Below are 20,457 nucleotides of genomic sequence, written 5' to 3' on the forward strand. Positions count from 1 at the left end.
ACCCTTCTAAACCAAGATGTCCGTTAATTAAGTTTTATCAACAGGAAGGAAAAAAGGAAAAATATGTTAAAATGTTTGCAAGAGATTATCACAAAAGAACTACTGTCAAGGTAAATTCTAATGCATATCTAGCATCTTCACAGATAATGTTGCACTGCACTACACATGAAAAATAATGAAGAAAAATGGCAACATTACAACTCAACAGCTCAACACTGACTGAGTACACAACTCAAAGAACACAATCTCCTTTCTTCAAATCCCCAAAATCTAAGGGCTTAAGTAGGGTGAAAGGGTGGCATACCCTGACATAGAAGGCATGGGAGCACAACTAACCAGGAGAAATATTTTGCAGTACCTGGAAATCTAATGTTCACTGTTGACAAATCATGTTTCAACAAAAATGACTGCAGACGAGATCTCATGAAACCAGAAAAAAATTATCATGACTCATTTAAAATACTCCCAGAGAAAGACTCATTACTGACTTGCTGGAATAGTGAGGTAAACGTTCTCATGCATACACTGATATAATGAAACAAACTATTTGTTATTGTGGTACAATTGTGCTTTACTAGGATGAAGCGACAGATCTTTTTCCTACTAATGCTGAATGCGTGAGTGTGCACTCCTTCAGCCTTGCAGTTCAATAATGTTAAGATGCTAGCACTTTCAACAACAGACAAAAGTTATGTACTCAGCATAACGTTCCATCTGAGTTGTTGCTTTTCATTTGTCTTCAACCTGTGGGACCTGGATCCGACTCAGCCACACACTCCAGCATAGAATCCAAGCTCCTCACCTACCCATAATGGCTCTGTCTCCCTCCTCCTCTCAGATGGAGTTTGTTGCAGAACAGCAGCATCACAACCTAGACCTATGTCTATAAACCTGGCATTACCCAAAAAGCTTATCAAGAAAGGAACTAGCCAGAATAAGAGGGCTATGCTTCTTCCATCCGGTCCACTATACAGCCCACAAGAGGCAGGGGAAGGAGGGAGGGATGGTTGAAGACCAATGAAAAGCAACAACTCAGATGGAACATTATGGTGAGTACATACTTTTTTTATCTGAAGTTGTTTTCATTTGGTCTTCAACCTGTGGGACAGAGTTCCCAGCTACCAATAAACCCTGGGAGGTCCTCATGGAAGGATGTTCCGGAGCACGGCTGAGCCAAAGGATGCCCTGCCCCTGGAAAAAAGGTCCAATTTATAATGGGAGCTAAATGTGTCCGATGACGCCCAGGTAGCTGCAGAGCAGATATCATTTAAGGAAACCCTGGACCAAAAGGCCACAGAAGTAGCAACAGACCTAGTGGAATGTGCCCAGACATGTCCTGATGGAGATAACCCTTTGGCTCGATAAGCCAACAAAATGCACTCAGAAATCCATCAAGCAATAGTAACTTTAGAGACAGGTTTTCCCAAGAACAGTTTAGAAAAGGAAACAAAAAGTTAATCAGACTTACGAAAGGATTTTGTTCTATGCAAACAGGCATGCAGCTGCCTGTGAACATGAAGTAGATACAATTTGTACTCTCCTTTATTTTGGAAATTTGGAAAGGAAACTGGCAGATTGATGACCTGGTTAATATTAAACTCTAAAGCCACCTTTGGAACAAATGATGGATTTATCCACAGGGATACCCTGTCTTTATGAAATACCACACAAGGGGGCTTGACAGATAAGGCCTGACTCTCCGAAACGGGGGGAGAAACCAGAGACTGCAGCACCAAGGTGAGATCCCAAGGGGGCGTTGGGTTCTTAACTGGAGGTCTACAGAGAAAGAAACCTTTCAAAATGGGCCTTACAAAGCTTGGACGAAGTCAAAGAAACCAAGACACAAAATCATTAAGTCCCAACAACCCTTACTCAGAAAGGTTAGAAACAATAAAAACTTTGACCCTGCCAAATTCCAACAAGAACTAAACTCATGTAATTGGTCTATTCTAAAACATCTCCCCTTAGAGGAAGCAGTAGCATACTTTAACAACAAATTCCTTGAGATCCTTGATTTGCATGCACCTGTTCGTTCAAAGAGAACCAAGGCAAAAACTGCGCCATGGCTTTCTATAGAGTCTAAACTCAAAATTACCCTTAGAAACAAAGCATGGGCTTTATGGCATTCTTCTAAAGACCCTCAAGATCACATTAAATACAGGCAATCCAGGAACGAAACCAAAAAATCAATTTTACAAGACAAAAAACAATACTACTGTAATTTACAGACAGTAAATCAAAATAACCCTCAGAAGTTTTGGGCAGGTTTAAATAATCTACTACATCCTGGACAAACTTCAACCCCGATCCCTGCTGCTACTATTGATAAAACCCCTGAAGATGTTTCTGATAGTTTTAACCAATTCTTTACTGAGACAATTCAAGCCCTAGCTAGCCAAATACCTCCTAGCTCCCCTGGTCCTGAAAGTAGCACCAGATCTTGTTTTCAAGAAAGTAACTACGTACATAAAAGTAAGTAAACGATCATAACTATGCACACACAAACAGAATACTTTGTATTACTATCCAAGCCAAGTGGACGGACAACTACAACAAGGTCAGACAGCATAATGGATAGTCCATCAGTTCCTTCAGGATACAGGAAGGGGGAAGTGGGGGGGACACAAGAATGTAGGTGAGATGGATTACAAACATAGAACGTTATGGTAAGTACATAACTTCTTTATGTTATGTAGTCCTATCTCACCGTAAATCTTGCTGGATGGGACAGTGTCCTTAGCACATTTATCCCGGGTGACTCAAGCAAAGAGACTCTTCAACACAGTGGACCCTAAGGATGACCTGTCCTGGGAGGCCAAATCCAATTTGTAATGAGTGACAAAGGTATGAGGTCTTGCCCAAGTAGCTGCTGCACAAATGGTATCAATTGGGAATTTGGTCTAAAGGCATATGAAACTGATACTGCTCTGGTTGAATGACCTTTAACTTTAGCACGTACTTTTTTGCCAGCGGTTTTGTAAGCAAATGAGATGCAGTTTGAAAGCCACTTAGACAAAGTGACCTTAGAGAAGGGCAAGCCTTTGTTTTTGTCTGAAAAGGAAACAAACTATTGGTCCGATTTTCGAAAATCTTTAGTCCTGTGCAGGCAAAACCTGAGAATTCTGTGGACATCTAATTGGTGTAGTCTGTATTCTGATTTGTTACTATGATTTGGGAAGAAAACTGTAATTTGACAGTTGTGTTGAGATTATGTTCTGAACATACCTTAGGAAGAAAGGAAGGATTAGTTCTGAGGAAGACTCTATCCGTTTGGAAAACAATATAAGGAGGTCGAATGGTGAGGGCTTGCAATTCTGAAATTCTCCTAGCAGATGTTATAGCAACTAAGAACAATGTCTTCCAAGACAACAATTTCAAATCAGATGAAGAAGACGGTTCAAAAGATGGAGAAATTAAAGATCTGAGAACTAGGGTCAGGTCCCAGGGCTCCCGTGGTTGCCTGATTGGAGGTCTGAGAAGGAAGACTCCTTTCAAAAAGGTTTTGCATAAAGACTGGGACATGATTGGATTTCCCATGTAGCCAAAATGATAATTAGAGATGGCAGCTAACTGAACTCTAATGGTAGCAGCTGCAGCTCCTTCTTGAAAAATGGATGCCAGGAAGGAAAGGATAGAGACTATGGGAGCTGAGTAGGGATCTATGCCTTGGTTTGCTGCCCAAATGGAGAACCTTTTCCATTTACTGGAATATAATTTCCTGGTGGAAGGTTTGTGTGAAGAAATCAGGATGTGTTTGACTATAGGGGAAAGGGAAATACTCCTGGCTATTCTTGGAACTGGAGCAGCCATGCTGTCAATTTCAGGGTTTGGATGGTAGGATGGAACTGTCCTGATTGATGAATCAGGAGATCTGGAGATGGTTCCAGAATCCATGGTTCCTCCAAGAGATAGGGCCACAGAAAGGGGAACCAGACTTGGCGAGGCCAGTAAGGAGCAATGAGGATCAGGGTACTCTTCAAATGTTTTGCTTTCTGAATTGCTTTTGGTATGAGAGAAAATGGTGGAAATGCATAAAGGAGTCCCGGAGGCCAATTGTGGACCACAGCATCCCTGGGTGACATCCCCTGATGGGGAATTAGGGCAAAGTAGATGCTGCATTTGGTGTTCATATATGTGGTGAATATGTCACAGCAAGGCTGGCCCCATTTGCAGAAAATCTCTTCAGCAACTTCTGTATTCAGAGACCACTCATGAGGCATCAGAATTGCTCGACTCAGTTTGTCTGCTTTCACACTGGACTTCCCCAGAATGTGCACTGCTCCCAGAAAGCATTGAGTGTCCATCCTCCATTTCCATACTCTTAGTGACTCTTAACAAAATGGGTAAGATGTGGTTCCCCCTTGCTTGTTTATGTACCACACTACAGACATGTCTGATTAAATCGCAATTGTCCCAGTGGGAAGAGAACTGTGAAGTGCCTGCAACGCTTGTAGCACCACTCACATCTCCAGAACATTTATGTGCAAGTGGTTCTCATGATCCTGTCAGATACCCTGGACCGTCATTCCCAGACAATGCCCCCCCACACCCTATCTGGAAAGCGTCCATGGTCAAGACTGCATTTTGTTGAGGGGGAGCAAGTGGGTGACCTAGATGAAGTTGATCCGTACGTAACCACCATGTTAGATCCTTCTTGCAGGAGTCTGTGATGAGTATTTGGTGAGACAAGGGAGGATCCTACATTGACCACTGGGCAAACAGTAGCCACTGAAGTACTCTCATGTGCAAACGGGCTAGGGGAACCAAGGGAGTGGTGGAAGCCATAGTCCCTAGAACCTGTAGGACTATCCTGGTCTGTACTTTGTCTTTCTTCAGCAAGAATCTGACTTGGTTGTGCAACGATTCTATCCTTTCTGGTGTTAGTTTGCTGTCATGGTGGTTGAGTCTATGTCTGAGCCTAAGAAGACAATGTGCTGCGATGGAGATAAGGCTGACTTTTTTAGATGTATTGTAATGCCTAATCTGGTGCACAAGGATAGAGTCTCGTCCCTGGTTCTGATTAGTTGCTGCTTGGTTGTAGCAGTGAGGAGCCAATCGTCTAGGTACGGAAACACCTGGAATCCTTGACATCTCAGGTGAGCAGTTACCACTGCCATGCATTTGGTGAACACTCTGGGGGCTGTAGTGAGGCCAAAGGGCAGTGTTCGAAATTGAAAATCACTGGCTCCCAGCCAAAAGCGTAGATGTCTTCTGGAGCGTCTGTCCACTTTGATATGATAGTACGCGTCCTGAAGATCTATGGAGCACATCCAACTGTCTTTCCCGATAAAGGGAAATATTGACTGCAAAGTGATCATATGGAACTTCGATTTCTTTACAGACTTGTTGAGTTTGCTGAAATCTAGAACTGATCTCCAGTCCCCTGTCTTTTTTGGAACTAAAAAGAATCGTAAGTTCCGGATCCTATTTGCTCTGTGGGGACTTCTTGGATGACTCTTTTTTTTCTGATGGTTGGTGTGGGAGGCAAAGAGGTTGACCTATGGGGTTCCCTATTTCTGAGTTATTAGGAAGAAGGCGTTTCTGTTGAGTTGCCACTCGTGTGGGTTCAAGAGCTTTCTGTTTAATTGGTCTGGCAGGGAGTTGAGAGTGCCTGGCAGGTATTGAGTTATGTGTATTTGCATGGAAGAAGCTGTGGACCAAAGGGTCATGGCCAGCCTGCACAGCGGGTAGGAGTGAGTCCTTCCCTGCTTGTTGATGTACCACCTCACAGTGGTGCTGTCTGTTTGATCAGGAGAACCCTGGAGAGAGAAAGGGTTTGAAAGCTATCAGGGCCTGCTGCACAGCCATCATCTCTTTTTGACTGATGTGCAAGGGGAGTTGCTGGGGGTTCCATTGGCCCTGTATGCACCTGCCATCCAGGTGTGCACCCCAAGCATGTTCTGATGCTTCTGTGGTGAGGGTCTGGGTGGCGAGGTGTGGGGAGAAGGGCAGTCCCTTGTTGTGGGTGCAAACTGCTGCTCACCAAAGAAATTCCTTCCTCAAGCAAGGAATAATAGGCAGAAGAGTTTCCAGATCTTGAGAGTGTTGACACCAAAGGCTCTTTAGGTACCACTGAAGTTTCCTCATATGCAGTCTGACATATGGAATGAGGAGATGGCTAGAGACCATGAACCCCAGGGCTTGCAGGACTTTCTTTGTAGAAAGCTGGGGACTGGCGGCCAGTTGATAGAAGTAAGCTGATAGGAAAATTTGTTTCTCTGGTATAAGGCATGCCATCTGGGATGCTGTGTCCAGAATTGTTCCCAGGAAGATTATTCTTTTGGTGGGTAGCAGTTTAAATTTCTTTTCATTGATTGTGTACCCTAGGGAGGTTAGTAGGTCCTTTACAAAGGCCAGGTCTTTGAGCAGCTTTTCCTGGCTGTCTGCCTGAATAAGGCAGTCATCCAAGTAGGGGTAAATTTGAATATTTATTTGCCTGCAAAAGGCAATGGCTGGAGCCAGGCATTTTGTGAAAACTTCGGGAGCAGCAGCTAAACCAAAGGGAAGCGCAGAGAACTGAAAGTGTTGAGATCCTGCCCTGAAGCGGATATATTTTCTGCAGGACTCCCTGACAGGAATGTGGAGGTAGGCCTCTTTTAGGTCCAGGGTGGCTAGCCAGGTGTCCTTGGACAGCATGGTTAGCAGTTGCTGGAGGGTTAGCATTTTGAATTTTGGGATCAGCAGAAAGGTGTTTAGAATGGATAGATCGAGGATGGGGTGCCAGGTACTCTCTTTTCTGGGCACCAGAAAAAGTCTGGAGCAGAAGCCTTGGCCTACTGCTCTGCAGGAATGTGCTCTACTGCCCACAAGGAGAGCAGGGAAGGGATTTGCTTCTGAGCCTCTGCCCACTGATTTGGTGGTAGATCTGGGAACCCTTTTGGGGTTGGAAGGGTGTGGAAGGAGAATGTGTACCCCTGAGACACAATGTTCAGAACCCACTGGTCCTTGGTAATGGTGGCCCAGGTGCTTGAGTGAAAAGAGAGTTTTCCTCCTAGGGGCATGTGAAGGTGGGCAGAGGCGAGGTTGGGAAGGGTCGAGTCATTGTGAGTTCTTACTATAAGGGGGTGGCTTAAAACTCCCTGGTTTTGAAGTGGAGGTACTCCACTGCTTAGACCTCTGCAACCCCTGGGGCTGCTGTATGGGGGTTCTATTTCCATGGGGCCTAGGCTGGCCCTGTCTACTCGGAGCAGGAAAGGACCAGTGCTTGGTGGGAAAATGCCTGCTGAACCTAGGGGGGCTGGACCTGTAAGAAATCTTTAACAGTCTGCATAGATTTTGCTTTTTCTTCCATTTTTTTTAAAGACCTCTTCTACTTTAGTGCCAGACAAGTTATCTTTGTGCAAGGGTGCATCCAACAATTTTGATTTGACATGGTCTGGCAGGGGTTGTTCCTTAAGCCATGCATGTCTTCTAATGACAGATCTGGTGACTGCTGCCTGCAAGAAGCTTCTAGGGCATCAAAATCACAGTACAATGTGTGTTTAGTTACTTGACCAGCAGAATGCATTAAGTCCTGTAAATCTTTAGATTCTGCCCATGCAGGAAAGGAGGAATTTTTTTGTTTAAGGAGTTCCAAGTTATGTTGCTGATACTTAAGCATATGGAACTGACAATTTAATGCCCTGATATCAAGAGTAGCTGAGGCGTATACTTTTTTACTCCATCTGTCCAGTGCTCAGGAATCCCTGTCTGAGGGGGTGGGATTCTTAGCTGAGGTTGCTTTAATCCCTTTAGGCCCTTGAGTAATAACCTCAGCGTCAGCTGTAGGATTTTTAAAAAGATATTTTGTGAGTCAGGGACTCTGTACTAGTACCTGTCTGGTTTTCTGGGAGCAGGAGAGAGGGTGTCTGCAGTCAAGCTGGATTCAAGGAAAACATAATCCACCACATCTAGGACTGCGGGAATGGCTAAGGGCCTGTGTTGTGAAAGGTCCAAGAATTCTCTGCGTCTCTTTTTAGACTGTGGGTAGTCTTGACTCTCCCATTGGAAATGCTCCCTTAAGGTATGCGGGGTCTCATCAATGGAAAAATCCTCTGGGGGAGAGGCTGAAGGAATAGATTCCTCTGCATCAGAATACTCATATGGGGAGAGAGGGTGCATGTCTTCATAGTCAGATGCATCGGATTCATCTGATTCTTGTTCAGACAAAACTACTGGAGATAGATCTCGTTTCCTTTTTGAAGGAGTGTCTTGGCTTCCCTTAATCAGCATGATAAGGTCTACTGTCACTTTATGCATTTGAAACGGAGGCAAGGGAGCAGGCACCTGAGAATGGGTAGTCGGTTTCGTGGGTGTGGTTCGACCCCTGGGCCTAAGGAACTCGGTTGTTTTTGAAAGAACGGTAGCTGTGAAAGAAGGCATTGGTTTATGTCGGGATTTGGTGTTATGAAGGGCTTCCTCAAAAGCCGGTGCCTGCACAGCGGCTCCGGACCCATCCACGATAAAGACGACCGCAGGATCCTTAGACAAAGAAGTGCTCAGCGGAATACCGGACTCTGAATGGGTCTCGTTAGCGGCCTGCGAATTAAGTGCAGCGGGCATCAGGGGCTGCAAAAGTGTCTCACTGAGTTCCGGAGGACTGAAGACCAGCTTGGAGTTCCGGAGGACTGATGACTAGCTTAACGGAAGCATCATCGGAAGGTTTGGTCCTGTGCAGTCTGTCTCTGTCTTTATCTTTACGGTTTTTTTGGAAGATCTGATGTCGGATGGTTTACCGAAGCCATATAGGAATTCAAGTACTGTAAACGGAAATATCTGGCTACAATAAAGGCCCGATGATGAATAGTTCTGGCGTTAAAGCACAGAAGCGAGAACAAGGGACTTCATGGTCTGGGCCTAGACAAATGATGCAGTAAGAGTGGAAGTCCCGGTGTGGTATTTGCTTTCCACAGGCGAGACAATTATTAACTTTTTTCTGACATTGGTTAGTGCAAGAAAAAAGGATCCCCAATGGGGTACTTAGCTTTCGAAGACTTCAACTTCAATTCAGAAATGAAACTCAGGTAGCGGCCGACCGGCACTCATGCGAACTGCTTCTGTTTCGGGCTCCACGGCAAGAAAGGCTGATGTAATGGCATTGGATGCCTTCCTTTATACCACTGATGACCTGACGTCAATTCTCAAGTGACAGCAACCGACGTAGAAATACTAAGTCTCTGGTATTCAGGCCTTCTGAGGGCTACCCTGGCAGGGATAACCCACATGTGATGACTGCAACAGTAAAACACGAAGAACATCCACCATGGCATCGACTGGAGATCCCTTCAACCAATGCTGCCTATCCGATGGACCAGTGAGTATTTTGTCCGGATGCTTGGGGATGGGCTCAACCGTATCCAGTTCCTTCCATGCCCTGGATGAAATTAAATTCACAAGGGGATCCGCAGGTGGGACATCCAGGAAGTAGAGGATCCTGTGCCAAACTCCTCCAGGAACATTGACTCATCTGGGCTGGGCTTTTGGGTAGACCACCCTCCACGTATGCGCAAGATTTCCATGATGTCTCCAAAGGAGACATCTTCTGGGGGTGATCAAGGGGAACCCTCCCTTTCCTCCAAATCAGTAACTTCTGTGAGGGACTCCGGTGTGGAGTCCAAGTGCCTCCTCTTACACGTGTTTCTGAGGTAGCTCCTCAGGAGGGATTTCTGGGGAGGACTCGGAAACCTTGGTGAGTTTCTGGGGGGTAGTGGTAACAGGCTGTCCTTGAGAGAGCAGGAAGGCAGACTCAGGCCCAGAAAAAGAGGAAGCCAGGATGGACTCCGAGGACGACAGTGTCAAGGGTCTTAAAGGAGTCAGGAGGACCCTCTCCACTACAATGAAAGCACAGGGCGAACAAATCCCCAAAGCAGGGACAAGAAGGACCACATCTGCCAGCCTCTGCACCTGTGGGAGCCGGTGCCAAGCCTCAAGGCACTGAGACTCTGATTGGAAGGGCAGACTCCAAAAACCTCAAAGCCGACCCCATCCCCTCGGGCTCGATGCCGAGGCTACTGCTCTGAGAGCTGGTCAGCTATGAAAACGTTGGAGCTGAACCACTCAGAGCAACGGTCAGCGTTGAGGTACCTGGGACCACTGTCGCTGACCCATCGACACTGGGAAACATCGGACCCAATGACTCCGAAACTGGAGGTCCGATCTGAGAAGGAGAAATGGGAATGAAAACGGACTGCATGCACCCAGCTCCACAGTGGGAAGGTACAGGCAAGACTCCCAACTGAATCTTGGCCTGAATAAACTTCAGCATCATCCTGTCCACCTTGGCTTCAGAAAGGCTCTGAGAGGATTGGATGGAAGAAGCCACTGACCTGGGCCTAGAATGGCGCTGAGGGCAGGTCGAGAGGTGGGACAGAGTATGGGTAGTCTTCCAACTCCAATCAGAAGCAGGGAGACCAGAGTTGAGGACAGCCTTGGGTCGGATCAGGACATGATTTAGCCGGAGGCTCAACCAAGGAAGAGTGGTCAGGGGACCACTTCCTAGGTCAGTCCCATTCCTTTGAACGGGCCTTTTCCCTGTCCCTGGACTTCTTAGTGGAAGGTTGTGTCCCAGAAGCCGGGGCAGAGGAAGAAGTAGAAGCCTCCAAAGGGAGGAGGGCCTTAAGAATCAACTTATTCATCCTGTTGATCAAGGTGCAGGGATTGAAGCCCACGCAGATCGAGCAGGAGGAATCTAGGTGCTCAACACCCAGGCAAACAATGCACAGAGTATGGCTATCAAAAGGGCAAATCTTACGGCCACACTCTGTACAATTCCTGAAGGTGTTTAGATGGTTCTGCCATGGCTACAGGAACACAAGCTCACTACAGTCGCACCCCACATAACAGAGAAAGGCAGGAAATGAGAAAGAGAAAGATAAAGAGAGTTTTTTTTTTTTGAGGACCAACGCTAAGCACACAGGGATAGGGTAGGGTAAAGTGAAGAGGAGATTCCGAAAAGAAGAAGAAAAGAGATAGAAAAGTATCAAAAAAGTCTTATCTTACTTTACAAGGAGTTAGGAGTTGTAACCGTGCTGCTGTCTCTAACGAGCAGCAAACGAGATCTGAGGGGAGGAGGGAGACAGGGGCGTTATGGGTAAGGGAGGAGCTTGGATCCAATGCTGGAGTATGCGGACAAGTCGGCTCTGTGCCTGACCAAGGTCCCGCAGGTTGAAGACAAATGAAAATAACTTCAGATCAATCTTTATTTACTGTCTTTGCATTGCACTGTGCAAACTAAACATGGTAGGTAATTCTGGAACTCTTTGATAAAACTGGAAACCCTGAGGCATAGAAACCAAAATACATATTTCATTTATTGGATGTCATTTTCATCCCACAATATCTAGCCTTCCTTTCCTCTATATGAAATGTTTTCCAGTATATCACCTAGCACTTTTACCTATTTAGCAAAGTCCTAAGGCTGTTATGAAAGTGAAAGTCTCTTATGTAAAACAAGTAAATGTGAAGTCATAGCTTTTAGCAGCATCAGTTTGACTACAGAAATGACTACTTTTGTTATTTTTAATACAAAACATTTAAGATGGCTGACTAAGTATAAATATTCTAGTTTTAAATTCTCACACTGAAGAAAATTACACAAAAATGGTCAAATTCTTATATCTTCATGTGATGCATACTTTATTTTAGAATTCTCTATACATTTAAAGTATGGAGAGGATTTTCATTCTTAACATCTGACAAATTAACTTTTTATTCTACAGTTATTACCATGGAATAAATATAATAATAATATAATGTTAACACAGTACAAAAATAAATCAGTTTGTAGCTGTTAGTGGGGAAGATTAAGGCTCTGGGCTCTTAATGAACTGCTTCCTCTACACCCAAGATACACGGTTTGATTCCTTCCATCCCAATGATGTACTGTGTGATTCTGTGCAAGTCAATTAACCAGGCACTGTCCTCTGGTTGCCCTTGTAATGGGGCACTTGAGGCCAGTGAGCTTACCTGGTTAACAAAGGGTGTGTGTGTGTGCGTGTGTGCATCAAAAAGGATTAAAAAAAAATCTGTTGGCAGTGTAATAAACAAACTTCACAGCTTACACAGTTCTTACCTAAGTATCATTTTAAATTTAGTAAGACTACAGTTATTGCAAGCCTGGTATATGTTAACCAAAGTGAACATACAGATAAATGTTTTTTGGGCTCTCTATTGAAATATCAGCACTCAAAATGCAGAGTGCCAAAAAGCAGGGGGGGGGGGAAGACTGAAAATCCAGAGAAATGTGAATCTTGAAAATCATTCTTCTCCTTAAAATTTCTATTTAAAGGGGGGCAACCCCTCCCCCAAACGTGTTAAACTCCAAGATCATCATACCTCAGAGAAATGGCATTATTCTGAGAAATGGCATCTTGGACTTAATATACATACAAGTTCAATCTTTCAGCCATTAAGTCTCCATACTTCAGGACGAAAGACCATAGATGCTTTACAAAGGCAAGTTGGTGCTGCCTAGTGGCTCTGCCCTTACCTACGTGGTAACAACATTTTTGGAGGTTGTGCCTGTCACAAAGTGCAGCTACTGGGACAACTCTGCCCAAGCTCCAGGACACTGATGCCCAAAGCCTTCAATCAGTCTCTCAGCCTGGCCTCCACCCACAGCTCTCAATTCGCAGAGCTATAAGGGTGCTTAGATTTCTACAGCTCATGATACTCTCCAGGATAGGCACACTAATCCTAAAAAAGCACAGCAACAAGACAATATAGTAAAAATACCACAGTATAAAGTCATGGATCGCAAAACAGTTTTCACCAAGATTTAATTTGAACTTGGCACTTCGGCACCAGGCCTTCAATGAGTACACCAATCCTCCCTGCCAACACATACAGATAAATGAGCTGCTAATCAAATTCAGATTACCTGGGTCATAATCAGAGCTTTATATATTAATACTACCAGGCTGATAAAGTTTGTAACTGTTAAACAAATACTTTTTATTTCTCTTAATTGTTAATCTGATTATTGTATTCTGTTTCAGGACTGAGCGAGCTACAGTCTTAATCATTCTACAGCTGTTACACAAATAATTCTGCCAGAACAGCAGTATGACCCTTGGCTATCTACTCAGAAATAAGAGTGGATGAATATGCTGTTACAAAAACAAGCCTTTATCACATACATAATACATACTCCAGCAGAAAGGCTCTGCCTACTATAATGAAAGGTATTTGAGAGTACATGTGAAAACTGAACATGAAACCATAATATGTCATTCCACAGCACACCAACACACTGTCAAATTGTCAATCATGTGATTATCAGTCATATAAAATGAAGGAAGAGTGGTTCACTCCACCCCAGTTTTTTAAATAATTATTAGCCCATATCCCTCATTCCATGGACAACAAGCTGTAGTCCACTGCTGGCCAGTTTGTTCCTCTACCCCAATGATGTTGTTCACCAGGACATGGAGATGGTAGGGATCATGGTCGCTGCCCTACAGGAGTTGTATCCTCTCAGTGGCAACTGTTAGGTATAATGCCAAAGCAGGATCTAAAGTGCTGGCTCAGGGTTACATGTGGGCCTCCAAACAAACATCAGATTTTTAGCAGGTCTGAATATCTCTCCTTGGCCCTCTTTGCTGCTGCCTTACCACCTAACCTCCATCAGGTGGCAGTCAAACAGTTGGTTGAATCACCTAATTTCCACAGGGGTAGGTGACCTGACAATTATCTGCTCACTCCAGCTTCCAATCCTATCCCCGACTGGCTCCTTGTAACAATGGAGATGGTATCCAATCCACTACAGTTCTCTCTCACTCAAGACATAAAAGAGAAGCTAGGATGGGATACTTATGATACAAAAAATTAAGGACCCCTAAAAGACAATGAAAAATAATACACACACACACATTTTATATATATATATATATATATATATATATATATATATATATATATATATATATATATATATATATATAAAACACACACAAACACACAGATTAGGGGAAACTGTAGCTAAATTTAGACCTGTCTTCCTAGTACAAATAGAACTACACTACTGCCCTAGCCCAATGGCAGAAGGGCCTGGGCCATAAATATATGTCAGTAACCTGGGCTTGATGATGCATAAAGTCAATGGAGAACTAGATGGGAAGATTAGGACCAAGCACCACTGGTAAGTCTCATTCTAATGATTATGTAAAGAGAAGCTGCTAGCACATACAGCATTCACAGTAGTCAGCACTGGATCATTATTGCAGGAGTGAAACATGGTGGTGGAGGAAATAAAGAAAATGAGGAAAGAAGCCTGCTGCCTGAGAACATCCAAGCTGATTATCTAACTTTTTTGTTTCAGATGCAGAATACCCAAGAATAACTGTTAAGCCTTCATTTCTCACAGAGGAAATCCTTTCCTGGGGGTTACATCAAGATCACCCAGGTATGCTAGCCTAGTGACAAGTACGGAAAAACACAGAACTGCTGTACAAAGATATTTGGACAGGGTTGGCATGATTGTAAAGTTGTGCTCACATACTACTGGGAAAAACCTTTCCAACATAGGCAATAAAGATATGTCTATTAAGTTTAAAAATGTAAAAGCAGCTGTATGTTACTAGACACTAGCAAAGCCAGCAAAACAGGCAAGAATCATGCAACAGAACTTAAACCACTCAAACAGGACTCTAAAACATCCTAACTGAAAATAAGAAAAATAAAATCTAGCCTTGCCAAATGTCACTCCACAGCTAAGAAAATACAGTTGTGTAAGTAAACTTACCATAACAGTAGATGTTTGAATTATCACTGCTACAAGTAGCTTATCTATATGGGTTATATCCTGCCAAGGATATAGCAGCCAGCCAGCTTCCAAAGCTTCAGGGCACATTTCATGCACCCACACAATCAGTCAGCTCAGTTGACTAAAAAGACAGGTTTGGGTGCCAAGCCCCTTCAGAGCTTTCATGCCAATAGAGAAATGAAGGCTGAGCTCTGAAAGGACAATGCTAGGAACAAAAAGTTTCCACACCCTGGAAAACAACTCACTAAAATACAAGGGGAATGGAAGGAGGCAGCTATTGCAGTAATGATCATTCGAACATCTACTGTACAAGTTTATTTGCACAACTGTACTATCTTCAGCAATCATATTAATCACTGCTGCAGTGGTGTTAGCTGTATGGGTAAATTACCCTAGTTTATTATATTTGGGAAGTGGAAGTGGAAGGGTCAAGGAGCCCCTGGAGAATGGTCATAGCAAAGCCTAGACCTAGAGAAGGAATTGAGCTTTAATGCCTTTTAATCATATGTATAGAGGGGCCAGGTTGTTGATTCTAGAATACTTCTAGAATCCAACCCTTTCCAAAAAGCCACAGACAATTCCAAGTCCTTGGTGGAGTGGGCCTTGACCCTGCTTGGAATAGTCTTGTTGTGGTGAGTATAACGAAAGATAACAGCCTCAGACAACCATTAAGAAATTGTCTGTTTTTGACACAGGTTGTCCCTTCTTACTTTCACAAGAAATGAACAACTGATCAAGAGATCTGAAAGATTTAGTTCTGGTAAAATCGTACCTGAGTTGCCTGTTATGCAGTATCCTTTCTCCCTCATTTTTAGGTTCAGGAAAGAAAACCGATAGACAGATAATTTGGCTTAAACTAAACTTGGATACCACTTTAGGCATAAAAGATGGATTAGTTCTCAATGATACCCAATCTGTATTACTCTTCTTCCAGAAGTCAGAGCAAGCAGTAAAATAATTTTCCATGTTAAAAGCCTCAAGTCAGACAGATAAGCTGGTTCAATGTTAACTTCTCTAACACAAAATTAAGATCCCAAGGAGAAGCCACTGGTTTTCTTGGAGGCCTCATATGCAAAACCCCTTTCAAAAACCTTTTGATATAAGAATGCATCGAAAGAGAAGGATCCATGGGAGGACATAGTGAAATAGCCAATAAATTAACCTTGATATGAGAGTACGAAAGGTCACAGAATAGTAACTCAAACAAACATTGTAAAACCAGAGAACCGCTATCTGTGAATGGGTGTTGGACATATTGCTGGCACCAACTAAAAAAAACGTTTCCATTTGCTAATATATGATTTTTTAGTAGCAGGCTTTCTTGCCTCCATTACTACCTGCTGCACATCCTCAGTACGCAGTTCACTAAAAAATAACAACCTATCATCTAGGCAGTCAGATGAAGTTGATTGGGATCAGGGTGAATCAAACACACACTTTTTTTAAACAAAAAACATCTTTATTAAATTATGTAATATACAGACAATCATAAATTTATATAAATGAAAACAAGCCATATTAACATATTTTAGTTGCAAACATTATATATCACAAACCCTATTGAAATAATTTTAGTTGCAAACATTATAGATCACTTATAATCTACCAGTCACTGTCAAACATTATATAACTCAATCAAATCCTGTCTTTTTTTAAACCTTGTTCCTCCTCTGCATGTACTGTTTCCACAATTCCCATTTTTTCCAAGTAATTTGCTCCTAACCTTTTCTAAAGATCCCAGTTCCAGATGATGCATCTCTGTTACTATATTCACTACTTCTAGTAAAGTTGGTTTAGATTCTGATTTCCATTTTCCAGTAATTGCTTCTTTGGCAGCCACCATAATTAGACTCAGCAAAGCCTTACTATGTCTATGCAAATCTGATTCTGTATCATAGCTCAACAAATCATTTCCTTAGTTACACAAATTTGCTCACTCATTATCTCTAACAGAGTGGTCTGCAGGAATCTTTTAAAGTCTGTCAATTCATTAAACTCCCAGAAAATATATTCCCAGTTACCTCTTTCTTCCAAATAAGATCCTAAATCTTCTAGACTTTGTTGCATACTTGGGCGACATAAAAATATCCTCCCATTTTTCTTTGTGAATTGCTTATCTAGTCTCTCTTCCCAATCCTTTATAACATCGTCTGACTGATTCTTACAGTTATCATGCAATATTTTGTATGCTTACTAATTAGTCCTTTTTTAACAGCAGCTTCTGTTCTAGAGTCTACTAAAAACTCTAGCAGTGCTGGTCTTCCTCTTAGGATTCCCCTATTTCTTTCTGTTTGCCTATACTCTGATATCAGTCCTTGACAGGGAAGGCAGTCTGTAGCCTGCAGTCTAAATTAATTCTTTGCCTCTTCTCATTCTATTACCTTCCCCTATCTAATTAGTTGCTCCAAATACCTTGGTTCTTGTGGCAGTTTTCTGTAATAAATGTCAGCCCACTCTTACCTACTGCCTGTATCCCTAATTGCAGGCATCCCTATCTGCAGAATTTCCTTTCTCTATTCCTGTGTTGGCTTAGTTATTAGAATACGTTCTGCTGCTTTATGAATATAATATTCTGTATGGTTATTATTATTCTCCTTAAGGATCTGCATCCAAAATCCCAGTCTCTCCTTGTTTCTTGAGCTTCCCCCTGTTTCACCATCATCCTTTTCCACTTTGAATGATAGGTTTCTGCTTTTGATAGGTACAAAAGCCTTAACTGTGTAGCTCTGAAATGCCACTTCAAATTGGGCAATCCAAAACCACCTTGTTCATTTGGAAGAATCAGCTTATCCCACTTGACTCTTGCTATCTTATAGGTTCATAGGTAGGTACTAGGCTATCGGCCCTAGGGCCCATACAAGCCTAGCCAAAAAATGTACCCTGGCTTTCGCCACCCAAGAAAATTATTTTCCTGTGCCCCTGTCGAGCAGAGCCACAGAAGTGATCCCCGGGGTGAATTTCCCATTTCCCATCCAATCATCAAGATTTTTCTTGAAGAGTGCTAATGAGGAGCTCTGTTTGACATAGATAGGTAGTCTGTTCCAGAGTATGGGAAGTCTCTGGGACAGGAATCTATCCCTCCAGCATGTTCTGTTTATTGTGGTGACAAGGTTAAGGTCCCTAGAGCGTGTAGCTCGGAGGGATTGGGATTTCTTTAAGTGGAGCATGTCCAACAGCTCTGGGTTTGACATAGCTTTGTATGTTAGGCAGAGATCGCCCTGAGTAGGCGATATGCGATGGAGTAAAGCTGTAGCTTTTTGAGACGGTCTGCATAGGGCATCTGTTTGAGGCCAGTAATCGTCTTTGTGAGGTATTTCTGTGGTCTTTCCAGTTGTTGTAGATGTCTTGTGAGGTACATACCAAAAGGGGCATTGTACTCTATAATGGGTCTAATGAGTGATGAGTAGAGGGAACAATGACCTCTTTTTTTCTGGATGAGAATCCTTTTGTGATGAGATGAGCCACGTAGAAGGATTTCCTGACCACTGTGGCGATGTGATTATCAAAGGAGAGACTACTGTCCACATGTGTCCCAAGGTCTCTTATCACATTTTTGGCATTAAGTAGACTACCAGCTATGTGGTAGTTCATGGGTACAGAGTTTTTACCAAAGGGGATGACAATACACTTTTTGGCATTGAGCTTCAGGCCATGGCTTTGACACCAGGTATCTGTCTCAGTGAGGCCCTTTTGTAGTTTGTCCACATCGTTAGGAGTTTCGATTATGGCTCCTAGTTTGCAGTCATCTGCAAACTTTGTTAGCCAAAGATCTTCTGTGTTGGCCTGCACTTCAGAGAAGTAGATACCAAACAGGAGAGGACCCAGGACTGAACTCTGTGGTACTCCACTTGTCACTGGTCTGATGTCGGACTTGGAATCTGCTACTTTCACAGTGTGGGTTCTGTCCGTGAGGCAGTTGGCAACCCATCTTGTGACATAGGGATTTATACTTAGTTTAGTGAGCTTATCTATAATTCCAGAGTGGGGGATGGTGTTGAAAGCCTTGGCGAGATCTAGATAAGCTGTGTGAACCATTTTACCCTCATCTATGGCTTTGGTGACTGCTTCAAAGAAGTCAATCAAGTTTAGGAGACATGATCTGCTTTTTACAAATCCAAACTGAGTAGGGTCCAGAGTTTGGAGATTACCAATGTCTTTGTTTATGAGTTCCATGATGATACATTCCATGGCCTTGCAGACCAGGCTCGTCAGGCTAATGGGGCAGTAGTTCCCGGGGTCCGTCGTGGCTCCCCCTTTGTGGAGTGGGTTAACTGTCATGGTGCGCCATTCAGTGGGTACAAAGCCTGAGGTGAGGCTATGATTGAACATGGTGCATAGGTAGGGTGCCAGTTCATTCTGTAGTTCGTGTAGAACGCAGCCTGGGATATTGTCAGGTCCCATGGATGCTGTGTTCTTGGCTTTGGAGAGTGTGTTTTTTTACCTGTGCAGCCGTGATTATAGGAACTTTGCATTCTTCCTGTATACAGATGGGCCCTCTAGGGGGTGAGAGGGGGGTAAAGTTAGCACTGAACCTATCTGCTAGGATGTTGGCAATATCAGTTGGTTCTGTATATTTAGTGCCATTATGCTGTAACTCAGAGCAGATCTGAGTGTTCCCATTTAGATTCTTGACATAGCTATAGAATGCTTTGTGGTTGTCTTTAGAGTCAGTGGCAATTTTGTTTTCGTAACTAGCTTTGGAGGATTTTATGAGGGATCTCAGCTTCTTACTGAGGTTGACCAGGGAGTTCCTCCAGTCATGGGATTTTACTCTTTTTTGCAACAGTTTCTTTCTTCTGTTGTAGAGTTTGTTTATGGCAGAGGACCACCAGATTGGCTTCCTTTTTTGGAGGATAACATCTTGGTTCTATTAGGGATAGCATGATCCATGCACTCGTGTAAGTGCTTATAAAGTGCATTTGTGTTGGATTCGGCAGTCATACCTCTATTGTCCGTCTGCATGGGTGTCATGAAGTTTGCCACTTCTGTCTTAAGAAGTGTGAAGTTGGCTTTTGAGAAGTTTTTACGATGGTTTCCCTAATTGGGGCTGGGGGTGGGATGTGGATGTCTAGGCTGATAAGCTTGTGGTCGGATCTGACCAATGAGGAATTGACCTCTGGTGTGGAACACCGGTTTCCCATGTTGGTAATGACCAGGTCTAGGATATTGCTGCCCCTGGTGGGGGTGTGAATAAGTTGATCCAAGTCGTTGGAATTTATGAATTCTAGAAAACGTTGAGCAAAAGAGTTGGTACATGAGTAGTTTTCCCGGTTAATGGTGGGGTAGTTGAAATCGCCCATTATTAGGGTGTTGGGTTGTACCCTAATACTTTCCAGTGTATCCAGAAATGAGGAGTGTGAATCCTGGGGCATGGTGGGGGGTCTGTAGCAAGCTACAATTTGGATTGCGGTCTTGCCCAAAGTTAGTTGCACTTGGATAATCTCGGATGCATTATGCTGTGCAACTAGCCTGGAGGTGTGGATATCCTTAATGAATATGGACACGCTTCCACCTTTAGTGCTTCTTTCTGGGTTAGGTGGCTGAAAGGTGAGGTATGAATTGAAGCCTGGTGATGCAGGGGTGCTCTCTGGAGCTTTGAACCAGGTCTCTGTCACTGCACAGATGTCAATGTTCTCCATTTTAAGGAGTGCCTCGAGTGAGTGCATTTTGAGGTTTAGACTTCTAGCATTGAGTAGCATTACTCTCAGATTTTGCTT

At 43.4% G+C, this 20,457-nt stretch overlaps 1 protein-coding gene across 1 annotated transcript in view; it reads right to left on the reverse strand.

Annotated features, from left to right (window-relative positions):
* Window positions 1-20,457, reverse strand: part of POLG (DNA polymerase gamma, catalytic subunit) — a 1,518,109-nt gene that overhangs the window by 406,628 nt on the left and 1,091,024 nt on the right. The gene's annotated exons all lie outside the window — the stretch shown is intronic.

The sequence above is a fragment of the Protopterus annectens genome, chromosome 7.part0 (genome assembly GCF_019279795.1).
Source record: "Protopterus annectens isolate FY-2018-M chromosome 7.part0, PAN1.0, whole genome shotgun sequence".
In the NCBI taxonomy this organism is placed as follows: domain Eukaryota; kingdom Metazoa; phylum Chordata; order Ceratodontiformes; family Protopteridae; genus Protopterus; species Protopterus annectens.